The sequence below is a fragment of the Chiloscyllium plagiosum genome, unplaced genomic scaffold, assembly GCF_037043375.1.
Source record: "Chiloscyllium plagiosum isolate Xiang-an unplaced genomic scaffold, Cpla_swu_hap1 HiC_scaffold_5, whole genome shotgun sequence".
In the NCBI taxonomy this organism is placed as follows: Eukaryota; Metazoa; Chordata; class Chondrichthyes; order Orectolobiformes; family Hemiscylliidae; genus Chiloscyllium; species Chiloscyllium plagiosum.
In genome coordinates this window covers 84,018,130-84,043,238 of record NW_028270143.1, presented here as the reverse complement: position 1 = coordinate 84,043,238, position 25,109 = coordinate 84,018,130, and the positions used below count along the sequence as shown (strand labels likewise).

The following is a 25,109-nucleotide window of genomic DNA, read 5'->3' as shown; positions in this document are numbered from 1 at the left end:
GTATGTAATGTTCTGTGTGAGAACATGCATGAGGACAATTTTTATTTCTTGTTTCGTGCATTAATTGTAGACAATGAAAATGGTATAGCTGTGTTAGGAGAGAATGATTGTGTACATGTGTGCCTGTGTGTGGTGAAAATAGAATGCCTGGATATAGAATATGGAGTGAAATGGAGTGATTTTTTTCCCAAACCCCCTCATTTTGTTTTTGTTGCAATGTACAATTTGCCCCACTAGAAACAAATGTGTTAATGTGTTCCTAGAAAGTAGGAATTGTTTTATTTCACATGGATTCTCGAAGCGCACGTGAGGCTGTTTGAATGTTTTGTGACATACACATGAACATGCACAAAAGTACACCATGCATCATATGAATGTGACCATCACAACTTTATTCAAATCAGAAAATGTTTAAAACTGCAATAATCTTGCCTTTTTTCAAAAGTTGTATTTACTCGTTTTCCCATCTCTTAATCTCTGAAGGTCTGTGCAGACTGAGGGGATGTTAGGCTTTCTTGATCTTCTACTACCTGAATTAATTCAAGTTCAATACATCTTATGTTAAGTAAAGGTACTGATACACAATCTGTTCCTCTGTCTGTGCATTGTCTGTTGAAGACCACATGAATCATTGGAAATTTATTTCACTGAACTTTATTTTTAAATCATGTATTTGTCTTTTTGCAAAACGTGAAATTCCAGTTGAATTATTTTGCTTCCAAGTTTTAAAAAATGTCTTAAGATCAGATCAGAATTCTTGTGGTCTTTAAGAATTGTGTAAATGCAGTGGATCACTTAACTTAAGCTGCATGAACTAATAACATTAACATGGAAATGTTTGGCTGAGCACAATGGATTTTTCTGGTGTTTGCTATTATCAAGAATTGTTTTCACACCAATCTCAGGATCATAAAGACACATTGACGGCACAATTAATCATTTTGAGTTGAACATTTTGAGTTTCACCAGTTAATTTTCAGTGCTTCTACAAAGACTAATGGGCAGTGAAGAATATTGTGAAAAAGGTAGGCCTGTTTAAATTTAAAGTTACATTGTTTTGTACTTAAAACTAATTAGCAACCAAATACATCAAAAAATATTTTCTGCATCTCGAGTAAATAGTTTTATTTTCCTGGTTTGTTAACCAAAAAGCAACAGTCACTGAATCAAACCTCGAAGGCACAATTTGTGAAATATACTCTTAAAGTGATTTAATGTGTACTGAACATGGTGTGTACACAGAGCAAGGTGATCAATCATGTGAATAAACTTACATCTGCTTACCATTAAACCTCAGAAAATCTTTGCAGTGTGGATTATGTTAGCACTTGTTAGTTGATCTTTGGTGAGTTAACTGAGTGAATAACCTATATTTGAAGGCTATAAAATGACATTAGCTGGACTTGGTAGTGTAAAGTGAATGTTGTATTTAGAGAGTTAATATGAGCAATTTCCTAATTCTTTTAAAGATATCAAAACTGCTGATTAAATTTGGCACACTATTGCTGTTAGATGGTATAGCATGTTTTTTTGATAGTTTTTTTTGTTTATTCACAGGATGAGGGCAATAAAATAATTTGTTTTATTTGAATGCACATGATTAATGTTCCTTGTAATGTGAAACTGGTTGTTTAGAAAGTCCATTATCTGTATGCTGAGTATGGTAATATCTAAATATTATCCTAATTTTACTTGCTTAAACTTAACGTTTCTTCCCATAATTAGACCTATTTTGCATTATTTCAACAATGACTTAAGTTTATCTGAAATTATGCTCGATGTATTTAATAGGTGACTTTCTCTCAGCTTCCTCTGTGCTTCTTCCAAATAATGGGTAAGTTAAGAATTACGATTACCCTATTTTGGCTTTAATGTATGTATTTTTGTGAGCTATTTTTCATCCATGATGGATTTCAGTGTTTCGAAATGAACTTTTTCCATGCATGTCAGTAGCAGGTATTTCAAGGCGCAATGTAGTATGGTTGTAATTTCTAGTCCTTTAGTATTATGTAAAGGTCAAAGAACAGCATATATCACCATTACAGATGTCTTTAAGTATGACGGGCAGTGTACATTGAGTTATGATCAGTTTTATGTTGTAAATTGGTACCTGTGGAGATGGAAACAGAGTAAATGTTTCAGATTAATGTTTTTTTTTGTCAGCGCTGAGTGTTGCATTGAGTCCTCAGAGTATTTCATTGAGATACCTACAGTCAATTAGGATTGAAAGAGGTGGAGTCATTGCATTAACCTGGAATCTAAACTCAGATTGCAGAACTGAAAGGGAAAGTGCTGTACATAAACTATTGGTACTGTATCAAGTGAGCTAGTATTCAGTCAATTATTTTGTATCAGCTATTATCTCAACCACAATAAATAACTTTAATTCTCCTTTGTATTTATGTGCCAATGCAATCCTGTAATTATTTTTCTTCATTGGTGATGATACAGAAAGCGACTTTGTTTTGAATAGGAGAAAGCTGTAATCAGTAGACACCTAGTGAAAAGAAAAATGGTGCTACATGCATAACCTTTAAATTACTGGCAAGCTGCTGTGTCAAAATATGTGCATCACCGAAATGCGTTTGCCCTTCCATCCATCCCAAGACAGAATCTGTTTCAGATTTTGGAATGGGGACAGCATGAAGGTGAAATCATCTGTAGTGTTAATCCTGGATTGTTAACGTCTTGTAGACTAAGGAATTTAGCATTGGAAGCCATTCTGACCAGAGAAGTCCTTATTTTAGTAGAATTCTCAAAATTTGCAGTATTACTGTTGGAATCACTTCACAAACAGAAAGTGATGGAATTGCACAACAGATCGAGCAACGTTTATGGAAAGAGAAATATTTCATGTTGATGCCCTTTTTTTATCAGAGCTGTGAAAAGTTAGAGATATAATAGATTTTCAGCAAGGGGTGGGTGGAAAAAGGTCAGAGGAAGGCTTGCGATAGGGTGGAATATGGGAGAGATTGAATTTAACTACCTGCAGCTTGAGTAGGCAGGGTAAAAATGGCCCAATGGCCCATCATTACCTGAAGATAAAAACCAAACAGGAGTTACTTTTCTCCCACTTGAAGCTTTTGTTAAAGGTCTTTCTCTTTTAATACTAGCCAATGTTCACAAATTATTGGTACCTCGTAATAACATTAATCTAGGAAGCAATCATCAGAAACAACCTGAACCATCTGTTCTTCATTAGAATAACTTGTAAACCTGCCACAATATTTTGCTCCAGCTGTTTTTCCCCGGAAGTACTGCATACACCCCATCTCATAATTCAAGTGAAAAAATTTGGCTGTTACATTGGAACAAAAGAACTGTATTAAGTTTGGAAATGTATTTACCTATGTAAATAAAACCATGGAGATGCCAGCTCAACAGTAGTGATCGCTAATTCTTTTTCCCATTAAGTTCTTGCATTTTGTTTTGCAGAAGAAATGCTTTTCTTACTAATTTAACAGAGAGAATTGAAGAACTGAGCCGTACTGAATACCACCATCTAAAGGAAAGATACCAGTGAGTTTATTGGTAATCTCTAATTCCAGTTGGTCAGACTTTGAGCATAATCATAACTGTATTTCATGACTGCACCAAAATAAACTTTGCATATACAGTATTTTTTATAAATGAGTTTTGATACAAAAGTGTCAATTTATTCTAATAACGTTTTATGGAAAAGTCCCAGTGAAATGTTACTGAGGTAAAGCAATATCAAATTATTTATGTTGCAAAGTCAATTGTCCATTTTTTGGTCAGTTCTCCAATCAACACATATTACTTAGCTTACGTATAAATGTAAAAGTGTGAGCATATTGGGCCTTGATGCTGAACCTCATGTTAGAGGTGCTGTATGAGGAGTAACATAGAAGTTTTGTTTCAGTAACCAACCAGCAAATTATCTTTGGCCTGAGGGCATATACAGGAGATTGGGGGTAGGAGGGGGTATTCTGCAATGTGGAATGTGACAGTTAGGCTTGTGGTGCATTCATAAATGATTGGGAGTTTGGGTTGGAGATAGGTTATGGAGCTGTTGTATTTACATGTGCACGGAGTCAAAATGCTGCCGGAGTTATTGGTAAAGGACATTTCTTGTTTGCCCTTGGAAATGTTCATAGGTTGCATTAGGAATTGGAAGCTGGATTTTACTGTTGCAGGTTACTGTTCTTTTGCCAATAAAACACTACCTGAATAGAGTCATTGAGTCATAAAGATGTACAGCATGGAAACAGACCCTTCGGTCCAACCCATCCATGCTGACCAGATATCCCAACCCAATCTAGTCCCACCTGCCAGCACCCGGCCCATATCCCTCCAAACGTCCTATTCATATACCCATCCAGATGCCTCTTAAATGTTGCAATTGTACCAGCCTCCACCAAATCCTCTGGCAGCTCATTCCATACACGTACCACCTTCTGCGTGAAAGAGTTGCCCCTTAGGTCTCTATTATATCTTACCCCTCTCACCCTAAACTATGACCTCTAGTTCTGGACTCCCAGACCCCAGGGAAAAGACTTTGCCTATTTATCCTATCCATGCCCCTTATAATTTTGTAAACCTCTATAAGGTCCCCCTCAGCCTCGGACGCTCCAGGGAAAACAGCCCCAGCATGATCGCCTCTCCGTATAGCACAAATCCTCCAACCCTGGCAAGATCTTTGTAAATCTTTTCCGAAACCCTTTCAAGTTTCACAACATCTTTTTGATAGGAAGGAGACCAGAATTGCACGCAATATTCCAACAGTGGGCTAACCAATGTCCTGTACAGCCGCAACATGACCTCCCAACTCCTGTACTCAATACCCTGATCAATAAATGAAAGCATACCAAAACCCGCTTTCACTATCCTATCTACCTGCGTCTCCACTTTCAAGGAGCTATGAATCTGCACTCCAAGGTCTCTTTGTTCAGCAACACTCCCTAGGACCTTACCATTAAGTGTATAAGTCCTGCTAAGATTTGTTTTCCCAAAATGCAGCACCTCGCATTTATCTGAATTAAACTCCATCTGCCACTTCTCAGCCCATTGACCCATCTGGTCCTGATCCTGTTGTAATCTGAGGTAACCCTTTTCGTTGTCCACTACACCTCCAATTTTGGTATCATCTGCAAACTTACTAACTGCACCTCTTATGCACGCATCCAAATCATTTATGTAAATGACAAAAAGTAGAGGACCCAGCACCAATCCTTGTGGCACTCCACTGGTCACAGGCCACCAGTCTGAAAAACAACCCTCCACCAGCACCCTCTGTCTTCTACCTTTGAGCCAGTTCTGTATCCAAATGGCTAGTTCTCCCTGTATTCCATGAGATCTAACCTTGCTAATCAGTCTCCCATGGGGAACCTTGTTGAACGCCTTACTGAAGTCCATATAGATCATATCTACTGCTCTGCCCTCATCAATCTTCTTTGTTACTTCTTCAAAAAACTCAAGCAATCTGCTTGCTGAGTAAGTGAATAGTGAAAATTATTTTCCCCACTATATATCCTGTGGGTTGTAATTGTAAGTTGTCTTTTTCAACAGACTAGAGGAACTCTTGATGCAAGACACAAGGATCCTTTTTTTTTCAAATATGCAGATTCATTTTTGAAGACATTAGATTCGTCTAAATGGTTATACTAGATCACATGAGGTTGTGGGTTGCCTATCAGCCCAGTCAGGCATTAAAAAAAGGCTGAGGCCAGTTTGCTTGTTTCCTCATTGAGCAGGAGGAACTTCAGGAAAGGATGACATTACCGGTAGTATTACACAAAGGACAAGGTGATATGCAAAGGCAGATGTGCATTCTTACTGAAGGAGGGTTACCCACCAACTAGTGCAAACTATATAAAACCTGGTCAGGGCAACAATTCCTAGGAGTACAGAATACTTTTCTGAGTAGCCAACACTAGCACTGATACATGGGAGCTTACATCAATAGGAAGGCGAACATGTGGAACAATCCTTTTGATCAAAAATGAACTGGAATCAAAGTCATTTTGCCTAGAAGTGAATTCTTATGGAAATTAGAGGGAACAATTCTTTCTAATAAAGATAATATGTAATGTATTCTCAATTCCATTTCTATAATGCCCATTTAATTCGAATCCACATTGTGTTAATATCTAGTTTTGTGACTAATTGTGCTGTGTGAGCTGGCAGCTGGTTGATTGTAATTAATAAACAGAAGGTGTTTCAACACTGTTTGTGTCTGATCATTTCAAACAACAAGGCTGGGGCTTATTCCTCTTTAACAGATCAAACTAGTTCAAGGATATGTGAACAGCAGTCACAGATCAGTAAGCTTTGAAAAGTGGGAGTTAGAGAAGATGCTGCAAAAGGGATCCTATTATCTGTCTTCACGTACTTGGAGCCATGTAGACTGTGTGCAATCGGGTTCTGCCTAGTACATCTGGAGAGCTCAAACTGTGCCAGTGATTAGATGCTGGAGTGCAGCCATGTGAAGCTTCAGTGAGATGCGGTATTGGGAAAAACAATTGAGTAACTGGGAGGTGAGCACATCCCTAATGAGCAAATGGATTATTAGACTAATACCATTAAGGTGAATTGTGGTGGCTGTGGAAAACTTTGCTGATGAGGCCTATCATGCCTGAACAGTCAACGAACAAACTAATCTGTATATGACACATGTGACTGACAGTCTTAAAGAGTGCTAAAATGCATGAGAAAACCCTTGATGTCTTTGTGTTAAAAAGTGTTGAAAATGCAGCTTTCTGGTAAGCAGACAATTCCATATCAAGAGGTCAGTTTGATTTGAAAAGAACAAGTGATCAGGGTGTGGGCTGGATTCAGAAAGAAAAGATAAGTGAAAAGAATATCATAAGAATGCTAAGAAAATACCTAATTTATGTTGGGACATAACCGACCTCTGAATTGAATTTAAAATGTTTCAACAGCATTGAGAGCTATCATTTGTAGATTTGGGGAATTCCAACGTGGAAAAACAGCCAGTAAGACTTGCTTGGCAGCTGGAATCTAAGGACATTCAATTTTGCTCTCCCTCCTATAGGAAGGATGTTGTAAAACTTGAAACAGTTCAGAAAAGATTTACAAGATTGGAGGGTTTGAGCTGTAAGGAGAGGCTGAATAGGCTGGTGTTATTTTCCCTGGAGCGTCGAAGGCTGAGGGGTGACCTTATAGAGGTTTATAAAATCATGAGGGGCATGGATAGGGTGAATAGCCAAGGTCTTTTCACAGGGGAGTTCAAAACAAGAGGGCATAATGTGAGAGGTTTAATGTGAGAGGTGAAAGATTTAAAAGGGACCTGATGGGCAAATTTGTTACGCAAAGGGTGTGTGTATCTGGAATATGCTGCCAGAGGAAGTGGTGGAGGCTAGTAACATTACAACATTTAAAAGGCACCTGGGTGGGTAGATGAATAGGAATGGTTTTGAGGAATATTGGCCAAGTGCTGGCAAATGTGACAAGTTGAACCAAAGGGTCTGTTTTCTTGCAGTACAGCTCTGTGACTACACAGACTTAACACATCAGGATTAACATGATTATCAGCATGATCCCCAAATGAAATAAACCACAGTTGAAGACCAAATTTGGTTAAGTATCAGTACATATTGTCTAGAATTCATGTCATTTATGTAGAGGCTGATAGAACTCATAGATCACTTTGAAGTCAATGCAGAGTAAAGGACTCATAATATGAATTTTTGGATGGGGAGCTAGCAAACAGAATTGTTGAAATGGGTATTCCATCCAGTTTTGTGGAAGTTTTCCATAAAGATTGGTTAGCCAAACCAAAAGCTCATAGCTTGATAGAGCTACTGAAGGACAACACAAGTACAAAGTAATTCCTGAATAACAGAAGATGAAAGAACTGCAGATAGAATCATAGAGTAATAGAGCATGGAAACAGACCCTTGGGTCCAACTAATCCATGCCGACCATTATTCCAACCTAAACTAGTCCATTATCCCCCCAAACCTTTTCTATTCATGTACTTATCCAAATGTCTTTTATATGTTGTAACTGTGCCTGTATCCACACTTCCTCTGGGAGTTCATTTTATACACTAATCAGTCTGAGTAAAATAGTTGCTCCTCATGACCCTTTTAAAACTTTCTCCTCTCTCACCTTAAAAATATGCCCCTAATTTTGAACTCCTCCACCCAAGAGAAAAGACCATCACCATTCATCTTTTCTATGCCCCTCATGATTTTATAAACCTCTAAGAACACCTCTCAACCTTCTATGCTTCAGTGAAAAAGTCCCAGCCCATTTTTATAACACAAACCCTCCAATCCCAGCCACATCCTGATAAATCCTGCCTGAATCCTTTCCAGTTTAATAATATCCTTCCCTAAGCAGAGTGATCAGAACTGTACATAGTATTCCAGAAGAAGCCTCACCAATGTCCTGTAGAACGGTCAATATAACGTCCTGACTCCGATCCCCAAAAGTCTGAACAATGAAGGCAATCATGCTAAATGCCTTCTGAATCATCCTGGCTACCTATGATGTGAATTTCAAAGAATTGTGTTCCTGAATCCTGAGAGGTCACTGTTCTTCAACACTACGCTATGCCCTAACGTCAATTGTATAAGTGTTACCCTTGTTTGTTTTAGCAAAATGCAACACCTCACATTTATGCAAATTAAACTCCATCTGTTATCCCTAAGCCCATTGACCCAGTTGATCAAGATAGAATCGTAGAGTCATAGAGATGTACAGAACAGAAACAAACTCTTCAGTCCAACTCTTCCAATCTATGGGCCAGCGCCTGACCCATATCCCTCCAAAACCTTCATATTCATATACCCATCCAGATTTTTTTAAATGTTGCAATTGCACCAGCCTCCACCACGTCCTCTGGTAGCCCATTCCACACACGCACCATCCGCTGTGTGGAAAAGCTGCCACATAGGTCCCTTTTATATCTTTCCCTTCTCACCCTAAACCTATGCCCTCTAGTTCTGGACTTACTGACCCCAGTAAAAAAACCTTGTCTATTTACCCGATCCAAGCCCCTCATTTGATAAACCTCTTATAAGGTCACCCCTCAGCCTCCGACGCTCCAGGGAATACAGCCTTAGACTATTCAACCTCTCCCTATAACTCAAATCCTTCTATCCTGGCAATATCCTTGTAAATCCTTTCTGAACCCTTTCAGGTTTCACAACAACTTTCTGATAGTAAGGAGACCAGAATTGCATGCAATATTCCAAATTTGGCCTAACCAATGTCCTGTACAGCCACAACATGACCTCCCAATTCCTGTACTCAATACTCTGACAAATAAAGGAAAGCATACCAAACACCACCTTCACTATCCTATCTACCCGCAACACTACTTACAAGGAGCTATGAACCAGCACTCCAGGGTCTCTTTGTTCAGCAACGCTCCTCAGGATCTTACCACTAAGTGTATAAGTCCTGCTAAGATTTGCTTTCTTAAATTGCAGCACCTCGCATTTACCTAAATTACCTATCTGCCACTCCTTAGCCCATTGGCCCATCTGATCAAGATCCTGTTGTCATCTGAGGCAACTTTCTTTGCTGTCCACTACACCTCCAATTTTGGTGTCATCTACAAACTTACTAACTATACCTATGTTCACATCCAAATCATTTATATACATGACGAAACGTTGTGGACTCAGCACCGATCCTTGTGGCACTCCACTGGTCACAGGCCTCCAGTCTGAAAAATAACCCTCCACCACCACCCTCTGTCTTCTACCTTTGAGTCAGTTCTGTATCCAACTGGCTAGTTCTCCCTGTATTCCATGAGATCTAACCTTGCTAATCAGTCTCCCATGCGGAACCTTGTCGAACGCCTTACTGACGTCCATATAGATCACGTATACCGCTCTGCACACATCAATCCTCTTTGTTGCTTCTTCAAAAAATTCAATCAAGTTTGTGAGACATGATTTCCTACGCACAAAGCCATGTTGACTATCCCTAATCAGTCCTTGCCTTTCCGAATACATGTACATCCTGTCCCTTAGGATTCCCTCCAACAACTTGCCCCCCACTGACTTCAGGCCCACTGATCTATAGTACCTGGCTTGTCCTTATCACCTTTCTTAAACAGTGGCACCACATTAGTCAACCTCCAGTTTTCCAGCACCTCGCATGTGACTATCGATGATACAAATATCTCAGCAAGAGGCCTAGCAATGACTTCCCTAGCTTCCCACAGAGTTCTAGGATACACCTGATCAGGTCCTAGGGATTTATCCACTTTTATGCGTTTCAAGACATCTAGCACTTCCTCCTCTGTAATATGCTCATTTTTCAAGATGTCACCATCTATTTCCCTACAGTCTATATCTTCCATAGCCTTTTCCACAGTAAATACTGATGCAAAATACTCGTTTAGTATCTCCCCCATTTTCTGTGGCTCCACACAAAGGCTGCCTTGCTGATCTTTGAGGGGCCCTATTCTCTCCCTAGTTACCCTTTTGTCCTTAATGTATTATACATACCCTTTGGATTCTCGTTAATTCAATTTGCCAAAGCTATCTCATGCCCCCTTTTTGTCCTCCTGATTTCCCTCTTAAGTAGACTCCTACTGCCTTTATACTCTTCTAAGGATTCACTCGATCTATCCTGTCTATACCTGACATGCTTCCTCCTTCTTCTTAACCAAACCCTCAATTTCTTTAGTTATCCAGCATTCCCTACCAACCTTTCCTTTCACCCTGACAGGAATGTACTTTCTCTGGACTCTCATCTCATTTCTGAAGATTTGCCATTTTCAAGCCGTCCCATTGCCTGCGAACCATCTGCCTCCAGTCAGCTTTTGAAAGTTCTTGCCTAATACCGTCAAAATTGACCTTCCACCAATTCAGAACTTCAACTTTTAGATCTGGTCTATCCTTTTCCATCACTATTTAAAAACTAATAGAATTATGGTCGCTGGCCCCAAAGTGCTCCCCCTACTGACTCCTCAGTCACTTGCCCTGCCTTATTTCCCAAGCGTAGGTCAAGTTTTGCACCCTTTTGAGTGGGTACATTCACATACTGAATCAGCAATTTTTTCTTCTACACACTTTACAAATTCCTCTCCATCTAAACCCTTAACACGATGGCAGTCCCAGTCTATGTTTGGAAATTTAAAATCGCCCACCATAACACACTATTATTCTTACAGATAACTGAGCTCTCCACACAAATTTCTTTCTCAATTTCCCTCTGACTATTAGGGGGTCTATAATACAATCCCAGTAAGGTGATCGTCCCTTTCTTATTTCTCAGTTCCACCCAACTAACTTCCCTGGATGTAATTCCCGGAATATTCTCCCTCAGGACAGCTGTAATGCTATTCCTTATCAAAAACGCCATTCCCCCTCCTCTCTTGCCTCCCTTTCTGTCCTTCCTGTAGCAATCCAAAGGATGTGCAGGATAGGTGAATTTGCCATGCCAAATTGGGTAAATATAGGGTAGGGGAATGGGTCTAGGTGGGCTACACTTTTTGAAGGGTCGGTGTGGACATGTTGGGTCGAATGGCCTGTTTCCATACTGTAAGGAAACTAATCTAATCTAAAAAATTTGTATCTTGGAGCATAAAGCTGCAAGTCCTGTCCATCCCCGAGCCATGTTTCTGTAATTGCTATGATATCCCAGTCACATCTTCCTAACCATGTCCTGAGTTCATCTGCCTTCCCAGTTAGGCCTCTTGCATTGAAATAAATGCAGTTTAATTTATCAGTCCTACCTTGTTCTCTGCTTTGTCCCTGCCTGTCCTCACTGTTTGACTCACTTCTTTTCTCACTGTACCAGTCTCAGATTGATCTCTTTCCTCCCTATCCGCTGGGTCCCACCCCCCACCTACCTAGTTTAAATCCTCCCTAGCAGCTCTAGCAAATCCCTGCCGGTATATTAGTCCCTTTCCATTTTAGGTGCAATCCTGTCTTTGTACATGTCACTTCTACCTCAGACGAACATAGAACATAGAAAAATACAGCGCAGTACAGGCCCTTTGGCCCTCGATGTTGCACCGATCCAAGCCCACCTAACCTACACTAGCCCACTATCCTCCATATGCCTATCCAATGCCCGTTTAAATGCCCATAAAGAGGGAGAGTCCACCACTGCTACTGGCAGGGCATTCCATGAACTCACGACTCGCTGAGTAAAGAATCTACCCCTAACATCTGTCCTATACCTACCACCCCTTAATTTAAAGCTATGCCCCCTCGTTATAGCTGACTCCATACGTGGAAAAAGGTTCTCATGGTCAACCCTATTTAAACCCCTAATCATCTTGTACACCTCTATCAAGTCACCCCTAAACCTTCTTTTCTCCAATGAAAACAGCCCCAAAGTGCCTCAGCCTTTCCTCACACGATCTTCCTAGCATACCAGGCAACATCCTGGTAAACCTCCTCTGCACCCGATCCAATGCCTCCACATCCTTCCTATAGTATTGCGACCAAAACTGCACACAATACTCCAGATGCGGCCACACCAGAGTCTTATACAGCTGCAACATGACCTCAGGACTCCAGAACTCAATTCCTCCTAACAATAAAAGCCAGTATGCCATATGCCTTCTTCACAGCACTATTTACCTGGGTGGCAACTTTCAGAGATCTGTGTACATGGACACCAAGATCCCTCTGCTCATCCACACTACCAAGTATCCGACCATTAGCCCAGTACCCCATCTTCTTGTTACTCTTACCAAAGTGAATCACTTCCCACTTCCCTACATTGAACTCCATTTGCCACCTTTCTGCCCAGCTCTGCAGCTTATCCATATCCCGCTGTAACCTGCCACATCCTTCCTCACTGTCAACAACTCCACCGACTTTCGTATCATCTGCAAACTTTCTCACCCATCCTTCTAGCCCCTCCTCCAGGTCATTTATAAAAATGACAAACAGCAATGGTCCCAAAACAGATCCTTGCGGAACACCGCTAGTAATTGCATTCCAAGATGAACCTTTACCATCAACTACTACCCTCTGTCTTCTTCCAGCCAGCCAATTCCTAATCCAAACCTCCAACTCACCCTCAATGCCATACCTCTGTATTTTTTGCAGTAACCTACCATGGGGAACCTTATCAAACGCCTTACTAAAATCCATATACACCACATCTACCGCTTTACCCTCGTCCACCCCCTTAGTCACCTTCTCAAAGAATTCAATCAGGTTTGTGAGGCACGACCTGCCCTTCACAAAACCATGCTCACATTAGTCCTATCCAGATGTTCATAAATCCTATCCCTTACAATTCTCTCTAAGACTTTGCTCACAACAGAAGTGAGACTCATCGGCCTATAGTTACTAGGGTTATCCCTACTCCTCTTCTTGAACAAGGGAACCACATTTGCTATCCTCCAGTCTTCTGGCACTATTCCTGTAGACAACGAGGACATAAAAATCAAGGCCAATGGCTCTGCAATCTCCTCCCTTGCTTCCCAGAGAATCCTAGGATAAATGCCATCAGGCCCAGGGGACTTATCTATTTTCACCCTTTCCAGAATTTCCAACACCTCTTCCCTACATACCTCAAAGCCGTCCATTCTAATTAATTGTGACTTGGTATTCACATCGGCAACAATGTCCTGTTCCTGAGTGAACACTGACGAAAAGTATTCATTCAGTGTCTCCCCAATCTCTTCAGCCTCCACACGCAACTTCCCACTACTATCCTTGACTGGACCTATACCTACCCTAGTCATTCTTTTATTCCTGACATACCTATAGAAAGCCTTTGGGTTTTCCCTAATTCTACCAACTAAGGACTTTTCATGTCCCCTCCTTGCTGCTCTTAGCTCTCTCTTCAGATCCTTCCTGGCTACCTTATAACTCTCAATCGCCCCAATTGAACCTTCACGCCTCATCTTTACATAGGCCGCCCTCTTCCCTTTAACAAGGGATTCCAATTCCTTATTAAACCACAGCTCCGTCACACGACCCTTTCCTCCCTGCCTGACAGGTACATACTTATCAAGGACACTCAATAGTTGCTCCTTGAACAAGCTCCACATATCAATTGCGCCCTTCCCTTGAAGCCTACTTTTCCAAGCCACGCATCCTAAGTCGTGCCTCACCGCATCATAATTTCCCTGCCCCCAGCGATAACTCTTGCCCTGCAGTGCACACTTATCCTTCTTCATCACGAGAGTAAAAGTCACCGAATTGTCGTCACTGTCCCCAAAGTGCTCACCTACCTCCAATTCTAACACTGGCCTGGTTTGTTACCCAGAACCAAATCCAGTATGGCCTCACCTCTTGTTGGCCTGTCTACACATTGTGTCAGGAAACACATTGGACAAACACCGACCCATCTAACGAACTCGAGCTATAGCTTTCCCAGTCAATATCTGGAAAGTTAAAGTCCCCCATAACAACCACCCTATTACTTTCACTCTTCTCCTGAATCATCCTCTCAATCCTTTTTTCTATGTCTCTAGGACTATTAAGAGGCCTGTAGAAAACTCCTAACAGGGTGACCTCACCTTTCCTATTCCTAACCTCAGCCCAAACTACCTCAGATGGTGAGTCTTCATCCATCATCCTTTCCACCGCTGTAATACTATCTTTGACAAGCAATGCCACACCTCCCCCTCTTTTACCCCCACCTATGACCCTACTAAAACATTTAAACCCTGGAACCTGCAACAGCCAATCCTGTCCCTGTTCTACCCATGTCTCTGTAATAGCCACAACATCGAAATCCCAGGTACCAACCCACGCTGCAAGTTCACCTACCTTATTTCGTATACTTCTTGCATTGAAGTATACACACTTCAAGCCACTTTCCTGTTTACAGGCACCCTCCTTTGAGATTTATGCCATGTTCCTAACCTCCCTGCACTCCAGGTCCTGCACCCTCAAGCTACAGTCTAGGTTCCCATGCCCCTGCAGAGTTAGTTTAAACCCCCCCCCAAGGATACTGGTGCCCCTCAGGTTCAGGTGTAGGCCATCCTGTTTATAGAAGTCCCACCTTCCCCAGAAAGAACCCCAGTTATCCAGATACCGGAATCCCTCCCTCCTGCACCATCACTGTAGCCACGCATTTAACTGTTCTCTCTCCCTATTCCTTGACTCTCTATCATGTGGCACGGGTAACAAACCAGAGACAACAACTCTGTTTGTTCTAACTCTGAGCTTCCAACCTAGTTCCCTGACAGCCTGCCTAACATCCTCAGACCTCTTCCTACCTATGTCGTTGGTGCCAATGTGGACCACGACTTCGGGCTGCTCTCCCTCCCCCTTAAGGACCTGGAAAACACGATCAGAGACGTCACGTACCCTTGCACCTGGGAGGCAACATACCAAACGTGAGTCTCTCTCGCCCCCACAAAATCGCCTATCTGTGCCCCGAACTATCGAGTCCCCAATAACTATTGCTCTGCTCTTCTCCACCCTTCCCTTCTGAGCAATGGGGACAGGCTCCGTGCTAGAGGCCTGAACCCCATTGGAAGAGATTCAAATGATCCAAAAATGTGAATCCTTCTTCCATTCACCAGCTCCTCTGCCATGCATTCATCTGCTCTATCCTCCTATTCCTGCCCTCACTAGCTCGTAGCACTGGGGGTAATCCAGATATTACTACTCTCGAGGACCTCCTTTTAAAATTCTTGCCTAACTCTCTATATTCTCCCTTTAGAATCTCAACCTTTTCCCTTCCTGTGTTGTTGGTTCCAATGTGTACATTGACCTCCTGCTGGTCCCTCTCCCCCTTGAGAACATTCTGCACCCTCTCTGAGACATCCTTGATCCTGGCAGCAGGGAAGCAACACATTCTGATTTTCAGCTGCTGGTCACATAAACGTCTCTCTGTATCTTGGACTACAGAATCCCCAAATACAATCGATCGCTTGGAATCTTGCATTAGAGCCAGTCTCAATACCAGACACTTGGCTGTTTGTGCTAAGTTTCCCCTCAGAATCCTTTGCCCCCTACATTTTCTAAAACAGCATAACTTGTTTGAAATGGGGATAGCCACAGAACACTCCTGCACTAACTGCCTATCCCTCTTACCTTTCCTGGAGCTAACCCATCCGTCACATCCCCTTGCTCTTGTAAATTCCTCATTGCCTCTAACTGTCACTTCAACTGATCCATTCAATCTGATAGGATTCACAACCAGTTGCATTTATTGTGATATAATCCTCAGTAACACGTAAACTCTCCCTAAACACCCACATCTGACAAGAAGAGCATATCATTCTATGAAGGGCCATTTTTGCTTCTTCCAATCTGCCGACCTCGCACATTGCACTGTCTTATTCCCCTCCAAAACACTGCTCCAGGCTAACTTAATAGTTGTGGTCGATATTTTTAAGTTTAATCAAGAGACATATCTCAGTAAAACATATAATCAAGAAAGAACCCACTTTAATCACTACTGCAGACTTACAGTAAGGCCACACTTAAAACTATTCACTGATCTGTTTCTGTGCTGTGACCTCTCCCAAACAGGTTCCTCCAAGGTCAGTTGTGAATTTCCCAGATGCACTCCGATGTCCAGCGATACATGAATTCAAACAGCAAAGACAGTAACTGTGCAGACTCACTGCTGTGTCAGGGAGCAGTGTGGGTTTCTTTTTCTCTCTCTCCTTGTAATGTTAGATAATCTTCTTTACTATTGACTATTATCTTTTGGCGCCATCTACAAACTTACCGTGCCTCCTATTTTCTCATCCAAATCATTTATATCAATGACAAACAAAAGTGGACCCAGTACCGATCCCTGTGAAACACCGCTGGTCACAGGCCTCCAGTCCGAAAAAGAACATTCCACCGCCACCTTATGCCTATTACTATCAAGCCAATTTTCTATCAAACTAGCAAGCTCACCTTGAACCCCTGTGATCTCATGTTACTAATTAGTCTACTTGTCTATCACTCTGCCCTCATCAATCATTTTGGTTACCTCAAAACAATCAAGTTTGTGAAACATGATTTCCCTTACATAAAACCATGCTGACAATCTCTAATCATTTCTTGCTTCTCCAAGTGCATGTAAATCATCCCTTTCAGAATCACCTCCAACAACTTACCTACCACCGATGTCAGTCTCACCGGTCTACAGTTCCTAAGCTGCTCCTTACAGCCTTTCTTAAAGGCATAATATTAGATGCTGAATCAGGAGCAAAAACAGAAATTCCTGGAAAAACTCAGTAGGTCCAGCAACAGCTGTGGAGACAAAGCTGTAATGTTTCAGCTGTAGTGACCATTCTTCAGAACTGACGATAGCTAGGAATAGGAATTGGATTGACAAAGGATTGTGTAAAGGTCAGCCGGAGAAAATAGATAGCTGATAATGGGGACTATTAGCAGCTGACAGTGGGTTGTATGTGGTAGCAGCCATGTGATGACAAGATCTGGGGTGTTGGGATTGGAGTAAGGACATGACAGAAGGTGCTCAAGCCCTAAAATTGTTGAACTCGGTATTGAGTCTGGAAGGTGCAGGGTGCCCAAGTGGAAAATGAGGTGCTGTCCTTCCAGCTTGTGCTGAGCTTCAGTGGAGTACTGCAGGAATCTTGAGACAGATGTTGCAAAGGGAACACAGTGTGTTTTGAAGTGCCAGGCACCTGGAAGCTCGGTCATTTTTGCTGACAGAACGTAGGTATTCTGCGAAGTCGTCGTCCAGTCTGTGTTTTTTCTCCCCCAATGTAGAGGAGATCACATTGTGAGCAGTGAATGCAGTAGACTAGATTGAGTGAAATGCAGGTTAATCCCTGCTTTACCTGTAAGCTATATTGGAGGCCTTGGATACTGCGGAAGGAGAAGAGAAAAGGACAGGTGTTACATCTTTGGCAGGGGAAGGTGCTGTGGGGTGTGTGGGGTTGTTGGGAGTGAAGGAGGAGTGAACCAGGGTGTCATTGGAGGGAACGGCCTCTGTGGAAGGCAATAGACAATAGGTGCAGGAGTAGACCATTCTGCCCTTCGAGCCTGCACCACCATTCAATATGATCATGGCTGATCATCCTTAATCAATATCCTGTTCCTGCCTTATCTCCATAACCCTTGATTCCACTATCCTTGAGAGCTCTATCCAACTCTTTCTTAAATGAATCCAGAGACTGGGCCTTTACTGCCCTCTGGGGCAGAGCATTCCACACAGCCACCACTCTCTGGGTGAAGAAGTTTCTCCTCATCTCTGTCCTAAATGGTCTACCCCGTATTTTTAAGCTGTGTCCTCTGGTTCAGCACTCACCCATCAGTGGAAACATGTTTCCTGCCTCCAGAGTGTCCAATCCTTTAATAATCTTATTTGTCTCAATCAGATCCCCTCTGTCTTCTAAACGCAAGGGTATACAAGCCTAGTCGCTCCAGTTTTTCAGCGTAAGGTAGTCCCGCCATTCCAGGAATTGACCTCGTGAACCTACGCTGCACTCCCTCAATAGCCAGAATGTCTTTCCTCATATTTGGAGACCAGAACTGCACACAGTACTCCAGGTGTGGTCTCACCAGGGCCCTGTACAGCTGACAAGGGAGGGGATGGGAATATGTGACAGATGGTGGCATCCTGCTGGAGGTTGTGGAAATGATGACTAATGATCGCCGTGGTTGCTGGTGGAATGGTAGATGAGGACAAGGGAACCTCATCGCTGTTGCGGAAGGGAAGAGATGGGGTGAGGCCAAAGTGTGAACTGTGGTACTAGGGAACCCTCGTTTGATGAAGAAAGTGGACTTTTTGGAGGCTGTCTTGTCAAAGTTGGCATTATCAGAACACGTGATGGAGATGGAGGAACTGGGAGAATGGAGTGAAGTCTTTACAGGAGCAGGGTGTGAGAATGTATACTCAAGGTAACTGTGGGGGTTGTGTGTTTGTACTGGATATTGATGCTCAGCTTATCTCCAGAGTTGGAAACAGATGTTGGGGAAGGGAAGCGTGAGAGATGGGATGGAAATTGGAAGTAAAATAGATACTTTTCCAATTCCAAACAAGAGTGGGAAGCAAAACTGATGATGTAATTGCTATACCAGTGAAAAAGTTGTGGGTGGGGGCTGGAAAAGGACTGGAGCAAGGAATGTTCCACGAACCGAACAAAGAGGCAGGCATAACTGGGTCCCATGTGGGTAACCATGACTACCCCTTTAACCTGAAGGAAATGGAAAGTTAAAGGAGTTGTTCAGGGTGAGGATGAGTTGGCCAGGCAGAGACAGGTGGTGAGTGACTCAGGCCTCTTTTCCCGGAAGAAGGAGAGAAGTCCTGAGACCATCCTGATGGGGGATCGAAAGCTAGTGCTTCCAAATAAACTGTTGGACTATAACCTGGTGTTGTGTAATCTTTAATGGGGGATGGATGTGTGAACGGATTGCATGTCTGTGGTTGAGAGGAGACAGCAGGAGCCTGTGAACTGGAAATTCTGAAACTGATGTAAACCATCAAAGGAATTGTGGATGCAACTGGAAGGGACTGGTCAAGAGGGAGAAAAACTCGAATTGACGTTGGACAAAATGGGTTCTGTGGGGCAGGAGCAAGCAGAAACAATGGGTTTGCCCAGCCAGTCCTGCTTGTGGATTTTTGGAAAGAGGGAGAAGTGGGCTGTGAGAGGCTGGGAGACTAGTAGCTTGGAGGCAGTGGGGGAAAGATCACTAGATGAAATGAGGTCAGTGACTGTTGTGGAAACAGTAGTCAGATCAAACAGTACTTGACTGCACATCACCCAATCTAGTCAACTGTATTTGCTGCTTACAATGTGGTCTCCTCTACACTGAGGAAACAAAGTGCAGACTGGGCGACCACTTCACAAAACACTTAGGGTCTTTTTTGCAGGCAGAACTTAAGCTTTCACGTGCCTGCCACTTCAACACACCATCCTGTTCCCTGTAAAACCTCTCTGGCTCAGGCTTGCTGTAGTGCTCCAGCAAACCTCCGTGCAAGCTGAAAAAACAACACCATTTTCAGCTTGGCAACCCTGCATTCTGCTGGACTCAACGTAGAGTTCTACAATTTTCGGGCTTGATAAACTTCTTCCAGGTCCTTAGCCCAACCCCCCCCCTCCCACACACACGCACAAGATCTTGTCAACACATGAGCTGCTACCACATACAACCCATTGTCAACCACTAACAGTCCCCATTAGTTACTGTGGATGCTGGAGATTAGAGCTGAGTGTGTGGTGCTGGAAAAACACAGCAGGTCAGGCAGCATCCGAGGAGCAGGAAAATTGACATTTCAGGCAGGAGCCCTTCATCAGGAATTCCCGATGAAAGGCTTTTGCCCGAAATGTTGATTTTCCTGCTCCTCGGATGCTGCCTGACCTGCTGTGCTTTTCCAGCACCACACCCTTGACTCTAATCCCCATTAGCAGTGATACATTGTGCCAAGCTGACCTTTACCCAGTCTTTTGTCCAACTGTTTTCTCTCTCTCTGGGCTACATCGCCACCGATTGTTTACTCCCCCCACCCCTTCTCTTCCCCCTTTTGTTTGCTGCCACCAGTTGCGAAAAAGAGTCATTGGACCTGAAACATTAACTCTGCTTTCTCTCCAAATGCTGCAAGATTTTGTGAGTTTTTCCAGCGTTTTCTGATTTTATTGTGCAGCAATTTTGGTTTGGTCAACAAAACTTATAGGCCTTGATTACAAACTCGACAATTGATGTAATTACTCAAACATCCAATAATAGCAAGACATGATGAAGATTTGTTCTTTTGCATGCACCATGGAAATCCCCAGCTTTGAATAAATTTTGTAAAGCCTGTGGCAGAAACGATTATTGGCAGAGGCATTGTAATAGAATGAAGTCTAATACAGCTGCGATGAACTATGCACTGACCCAATCACATTACCCACAAGGGCTATGCACAGAGACCATCTAATAACCCACTAAAGGTATATACAGCAAGTGACTAACTAACCAGAATCTGATGATGTACATGACTATACAGTGAGTGGTGAATTTCAGTACAGATTCCAGTATCTGCAGTAATTTGTTCCAACATATGTTTCATATTGGCAATCTAGTGGAAACCATTAATGTCATAACATCATCCAAATAATTTGCAAATTTCAAACTATCTACCTTCAGAAAAGATGTAACTATTTGATATTGGCTAAGCTTGACACTGGCAAGTGCCAATGTATGATGTTTGCAAATTTACAACAAAACATCCATACAAGCATGGGAAGCCATGATGAAACCTAGGATATAAAATTTTCATCATACAACCATTAACCAGTTCCTGATAAAGGGTTTATGCCTGAAACGTTGATTCTCCTGTTCTTCGGATGTTGCTTGACCTGCTGTGCTTTTCCTGCATCACACTCTAGACTCTGATCTCCAGCATCTGCAGTCCTCACTTTCTCCTAACCATTAACCAGTTCCATGGCCAGGTTCATTTCCTCCGTCACCACCATGAGCCTTTGTTGCTACAATAAGGAACAGTTTGCAGATTCAACAGGGTCATGTTTGTCATTGTTTCCAGTACCTATTTCAATGTCAATGGTGTGTTCAGTTTAATTCCTTTCTTTAAAATTTATTGTGGCTTCATCCATTCATTGAGTTTTTTGACTAAGTAACAAAAAGGATTTATGAGGACAGAGCGGTGGATGTGATCTATATGGACTTCAATAAGGCGTTCCACAAGATCCCCATGGGAGACTGGTGAGCAAGGTTATATCTCATGGAATACAGGGAGAACTCACCATTTGGATACAGAACTGGCTCAAAAGTAGAAGACAGAGGGTAATAATGGAGGGTTGTTTTTCAGACTGGAGGCCTGTGACCAGTGGAGTGCCACAAGGATCGGTGCTGAGTCCACTAATTTTCATCATTTATATAAATTATTTGGATGTGAGCATAAGAGGTATAGTTAGTAAGTTTACTGATGACACCAAAATTGGAGGTGAAGTGGACAGCGGAGAAGGTCACCTGAGATTATAATGGGATCGTGATCAGATGGGTCAATGGGCTGAGAAGTGACAGATGGAGTTTAATCCAGATAAGTGTGAGGTGCTGCATTTTGGGAAAGCAAATCTTAGCAGGACTTATATATTTAATGGTAAGGTCCTAGGGAGTGTTTCTGAAGAAAGAGACCTTGGAATGCAGGTTCATAGCTCCTTGAAAGTGGAGTTGCGGGTAGATAGGATAGTGAAGGTGGCGTTTGGTATGCTTTCCTTTGTTGGTCAGAGTATTGAGTACAGGAGTTGGGAGGTCATGTTGCTGCTGTACAGGACATTGGTTAGGCCACTGTTGGAATATTCCAACAATGCAATTCTGGTCTCCTTCCAATTGGAAAGATGTTGTGAAACTTGAAAGGGTCCAGAAAAGATTTACAAGAATGTTGCCAGGGTTGGAGGATTTGAGCTATAGGGAGAGGTTGAATGGGCTAAGGATGTTTTCCCTGGAGCATCGGAGGCTGAGGGGTGACCGTAGAGATTTATAACATCATGAGCATGGGTCGGATAAATAGACAAAGTCTTTTCCCTGGTGTTGGGGAGTCCAGAACTAGAGGTCATAGGTTCAGGGTGAGTGGGGAAAGATATAAAAGAGACCCAAGAGGCAACTTTTTCACTCAGAGGGTGGTACATGTGTGGAATGAGCTGCCTGAGGAAGTGGTGGAGGCTAGTACAATTGCAGCATTTAAGAGGCATCTGGATGGGTATATGAATAGGAAGGGTTTGGAAGGATATGGGCCAGGCTCTGGCAGGTGGGACTAGATTGGGTTGGGATATCTGGTTGGCATGGATGAGTTGGACCGAAGCATCTGTTTCTGTGCTGTACATCTTTATGACTCTATAACTACGTGGTTTGTTATACTGCTCTTGAACATAATAATGGAAATTTCCTTCCCTAAAGGACTCGAGTGAACTTGCTGAGTTTTTAATAACGAACAATTACATTGTCACCATTAGGGTAATATTTTCATTCCAGATTTTCCAAAATTTAATTTTCAGTTTTCCACCATTTACCATGGTAGGAATTTAACCCTTGTCCAGTGACATTGCCATTATTCTACTGTCTCCAAAAAATGTACCTAAAGTTTAAAAGGATGTCTGATTAAATGTGTCACAATCTAGCCTAGGGCTTTTCAAATTCTTTACTGTTGTGATTCAAAGTACAACTCCGTTCTCATGCTTCGCAATTGGTGCAAACCCAAGTGAAAGTTGAAAGGTGTGGCTGGTGAAGAGAGAAGCATTGTTCACTGGGGACAGGGAAGGGAGGTGAGAGTTGTTGAGTGGAAGTGGTATGTGCTGTGGAGCTGGTGACTCCAATTACTTGTCCCTGATTGTGACTTACTGTTTAGGATTTGGAGGTGCCGATGTTGGACTGGGATGTACAAAGTTAAAAATCTCACAACACCAGGTTATAGTCCAACAGGTTTAATTGGAAGCACACTAGCTTTCGGAGCACCGCTCATTCATCAGGTGATAGTGGAGGACACAATTGTAAGGTATAGAATTTATAGCAAGAATTTACAGTGTGATGTAACTGAAATTATACATTGAAAAATACCTTAATATTAATACCTTAATATTAAAACAGTCAATCCCTATGGACAAGCCCTACGCGTACACCGGATCTGCTCTGATAAGGAGGAACATGACAGGCACCTGGAAGTACTCAGGGATGCCCTCACAAGAACGGGGTACGATGCTCAACTCATCGACTGCCAGTTCCGACGTGCCACAGCAAGGAACTGTAATGACCTCCTCAGGAGACAGACACGCGCTGCAACTGACAGGGTACCCTTCATTGTCCAGTACTTCCCAGGAGCTGAGAAACTACGCCATGTTCTTCGTGACCTGCAACACATTATCATTGAGGATGAGCACCTTGCCAAGACCTTCCTCACACCTCCACTACTTGCCTTTAAGCAACCGCCAAACCTCAAACAGATCATTGTTCGTAGCAAACTGCCCGGCTCTCAGGCCAACTCCTTACAACCCTGTCACGGTAGACGCTGCAAGATGTGTCAGAGTGTGGACGTGGATACCACCATTACACATGGGGACACCTCCCACCATGTACAGTGCAGGTACTTATGTGACTCAGCCAACGCTGTTTATCTTATACGTTGCAGGCAAGGATGCCCTGAGGCATGGTACATTGGGGAAACCGAGCAAAGGCTACGACAACGGATGAATGGGCACCACACAACAGTCAACAGACAGGAGTGCTCCCTCCCAGTTGGGGAACACTTCAGTGGTCCAGGACATTCGACCTCAGACCTTCGTGTGGCTATCCTCCAAGGCAGACTTCGGGACAGGCAGCAGCGAAAGGTGGCCGAGCAGAGGCTGATAGCTAAGTTCCATACCCATAGGGAGGGCCTCAACTGGGACCTTGGGTTCGTGTCACATTACAGCTGACCACTATTGCACTATACACACGTACAGGCGTACAGGCACACATGCACACACGTACACACATGCACACACACAGGCACTCCTAAACACGGACACACACACACAGACACACTCACACTCTTACAGACACACACCCTCCCACACTCTCACAGGCATCCTCTCAGAGACTTAGACCACTCTACACTCAGGCACACACACACACACACACTCTCACAGACACTCACAACCCTCCACCCCAGACACACATACTCTCACTCACACACTCACACTCTCACTCACACGTGCACCCCCTCACAGACTTAAGACACTCTACACACACTACACACATATATGCGCACTCTCTCACACTCAACCCCCAACCCAGACAGACAGACACACGACAGACACAAAGACCCAAATACACACATATATTTTGTGGAGTGAATTTGTACTTCCAGAATTACATTGTACTTTGCTCAAAAACTGCATGAATTTATGTAAAACTTTTATATCACCTTTTAGATTAGAATCAATCTAAACATCATGGCATAGACAGAGAACACAGGGGGTAACACCTTCAACATATTGTCTAGCTAACACCAATTGTTACAGCTAACCCGGGAATGCAACTTTAAAAAAAGGTTTTGTGATTTACACATGAAAGAAGTGAAACTATCATGGTATTCGAACAGATGAAAGACTCAACTGACAATCAAGGTATTTTTCAATGTATAATTTCAGTTACATCACACTGTAAATTCTTGCTATAAATTCTATGCTTTACAATTGTGTCCTCCGCTATTACCTGGTGAAGGAGCGACGCTCCGAAAGCTAGTGTGCTTCCAATTAAACCTGTTGGACTATAACCTGGTGTTGTGTGATT

General features: G+C 42.7%; 1 protein-coding gene and 1 long non-coding RNA gene across 3 annotated transcripts in view; both read left to right on the top strand.

Moving 5' to 3' along the window:
- The window catches only part of nebl (nebulette), a 347,345-nt gene that overhangs the window by 206,302 nt on the left and 115,934 nt on the right, over positions 1–25,109 (top strand). The gene's annotated exons all lie outside the window — the stretch shown is intronic.
- LOC148149968 (uncharacterized) lies at positions 7–24,179 on the top strand. Its single transcript, XR_015757236.1, has 3 exons — positions 7–1,834; positions 3,436–3,519; positions 23,427–24,179. It is a non-coding gene; the product is annotated as an uncharacterized LOC148149968 (long non-coding RNA).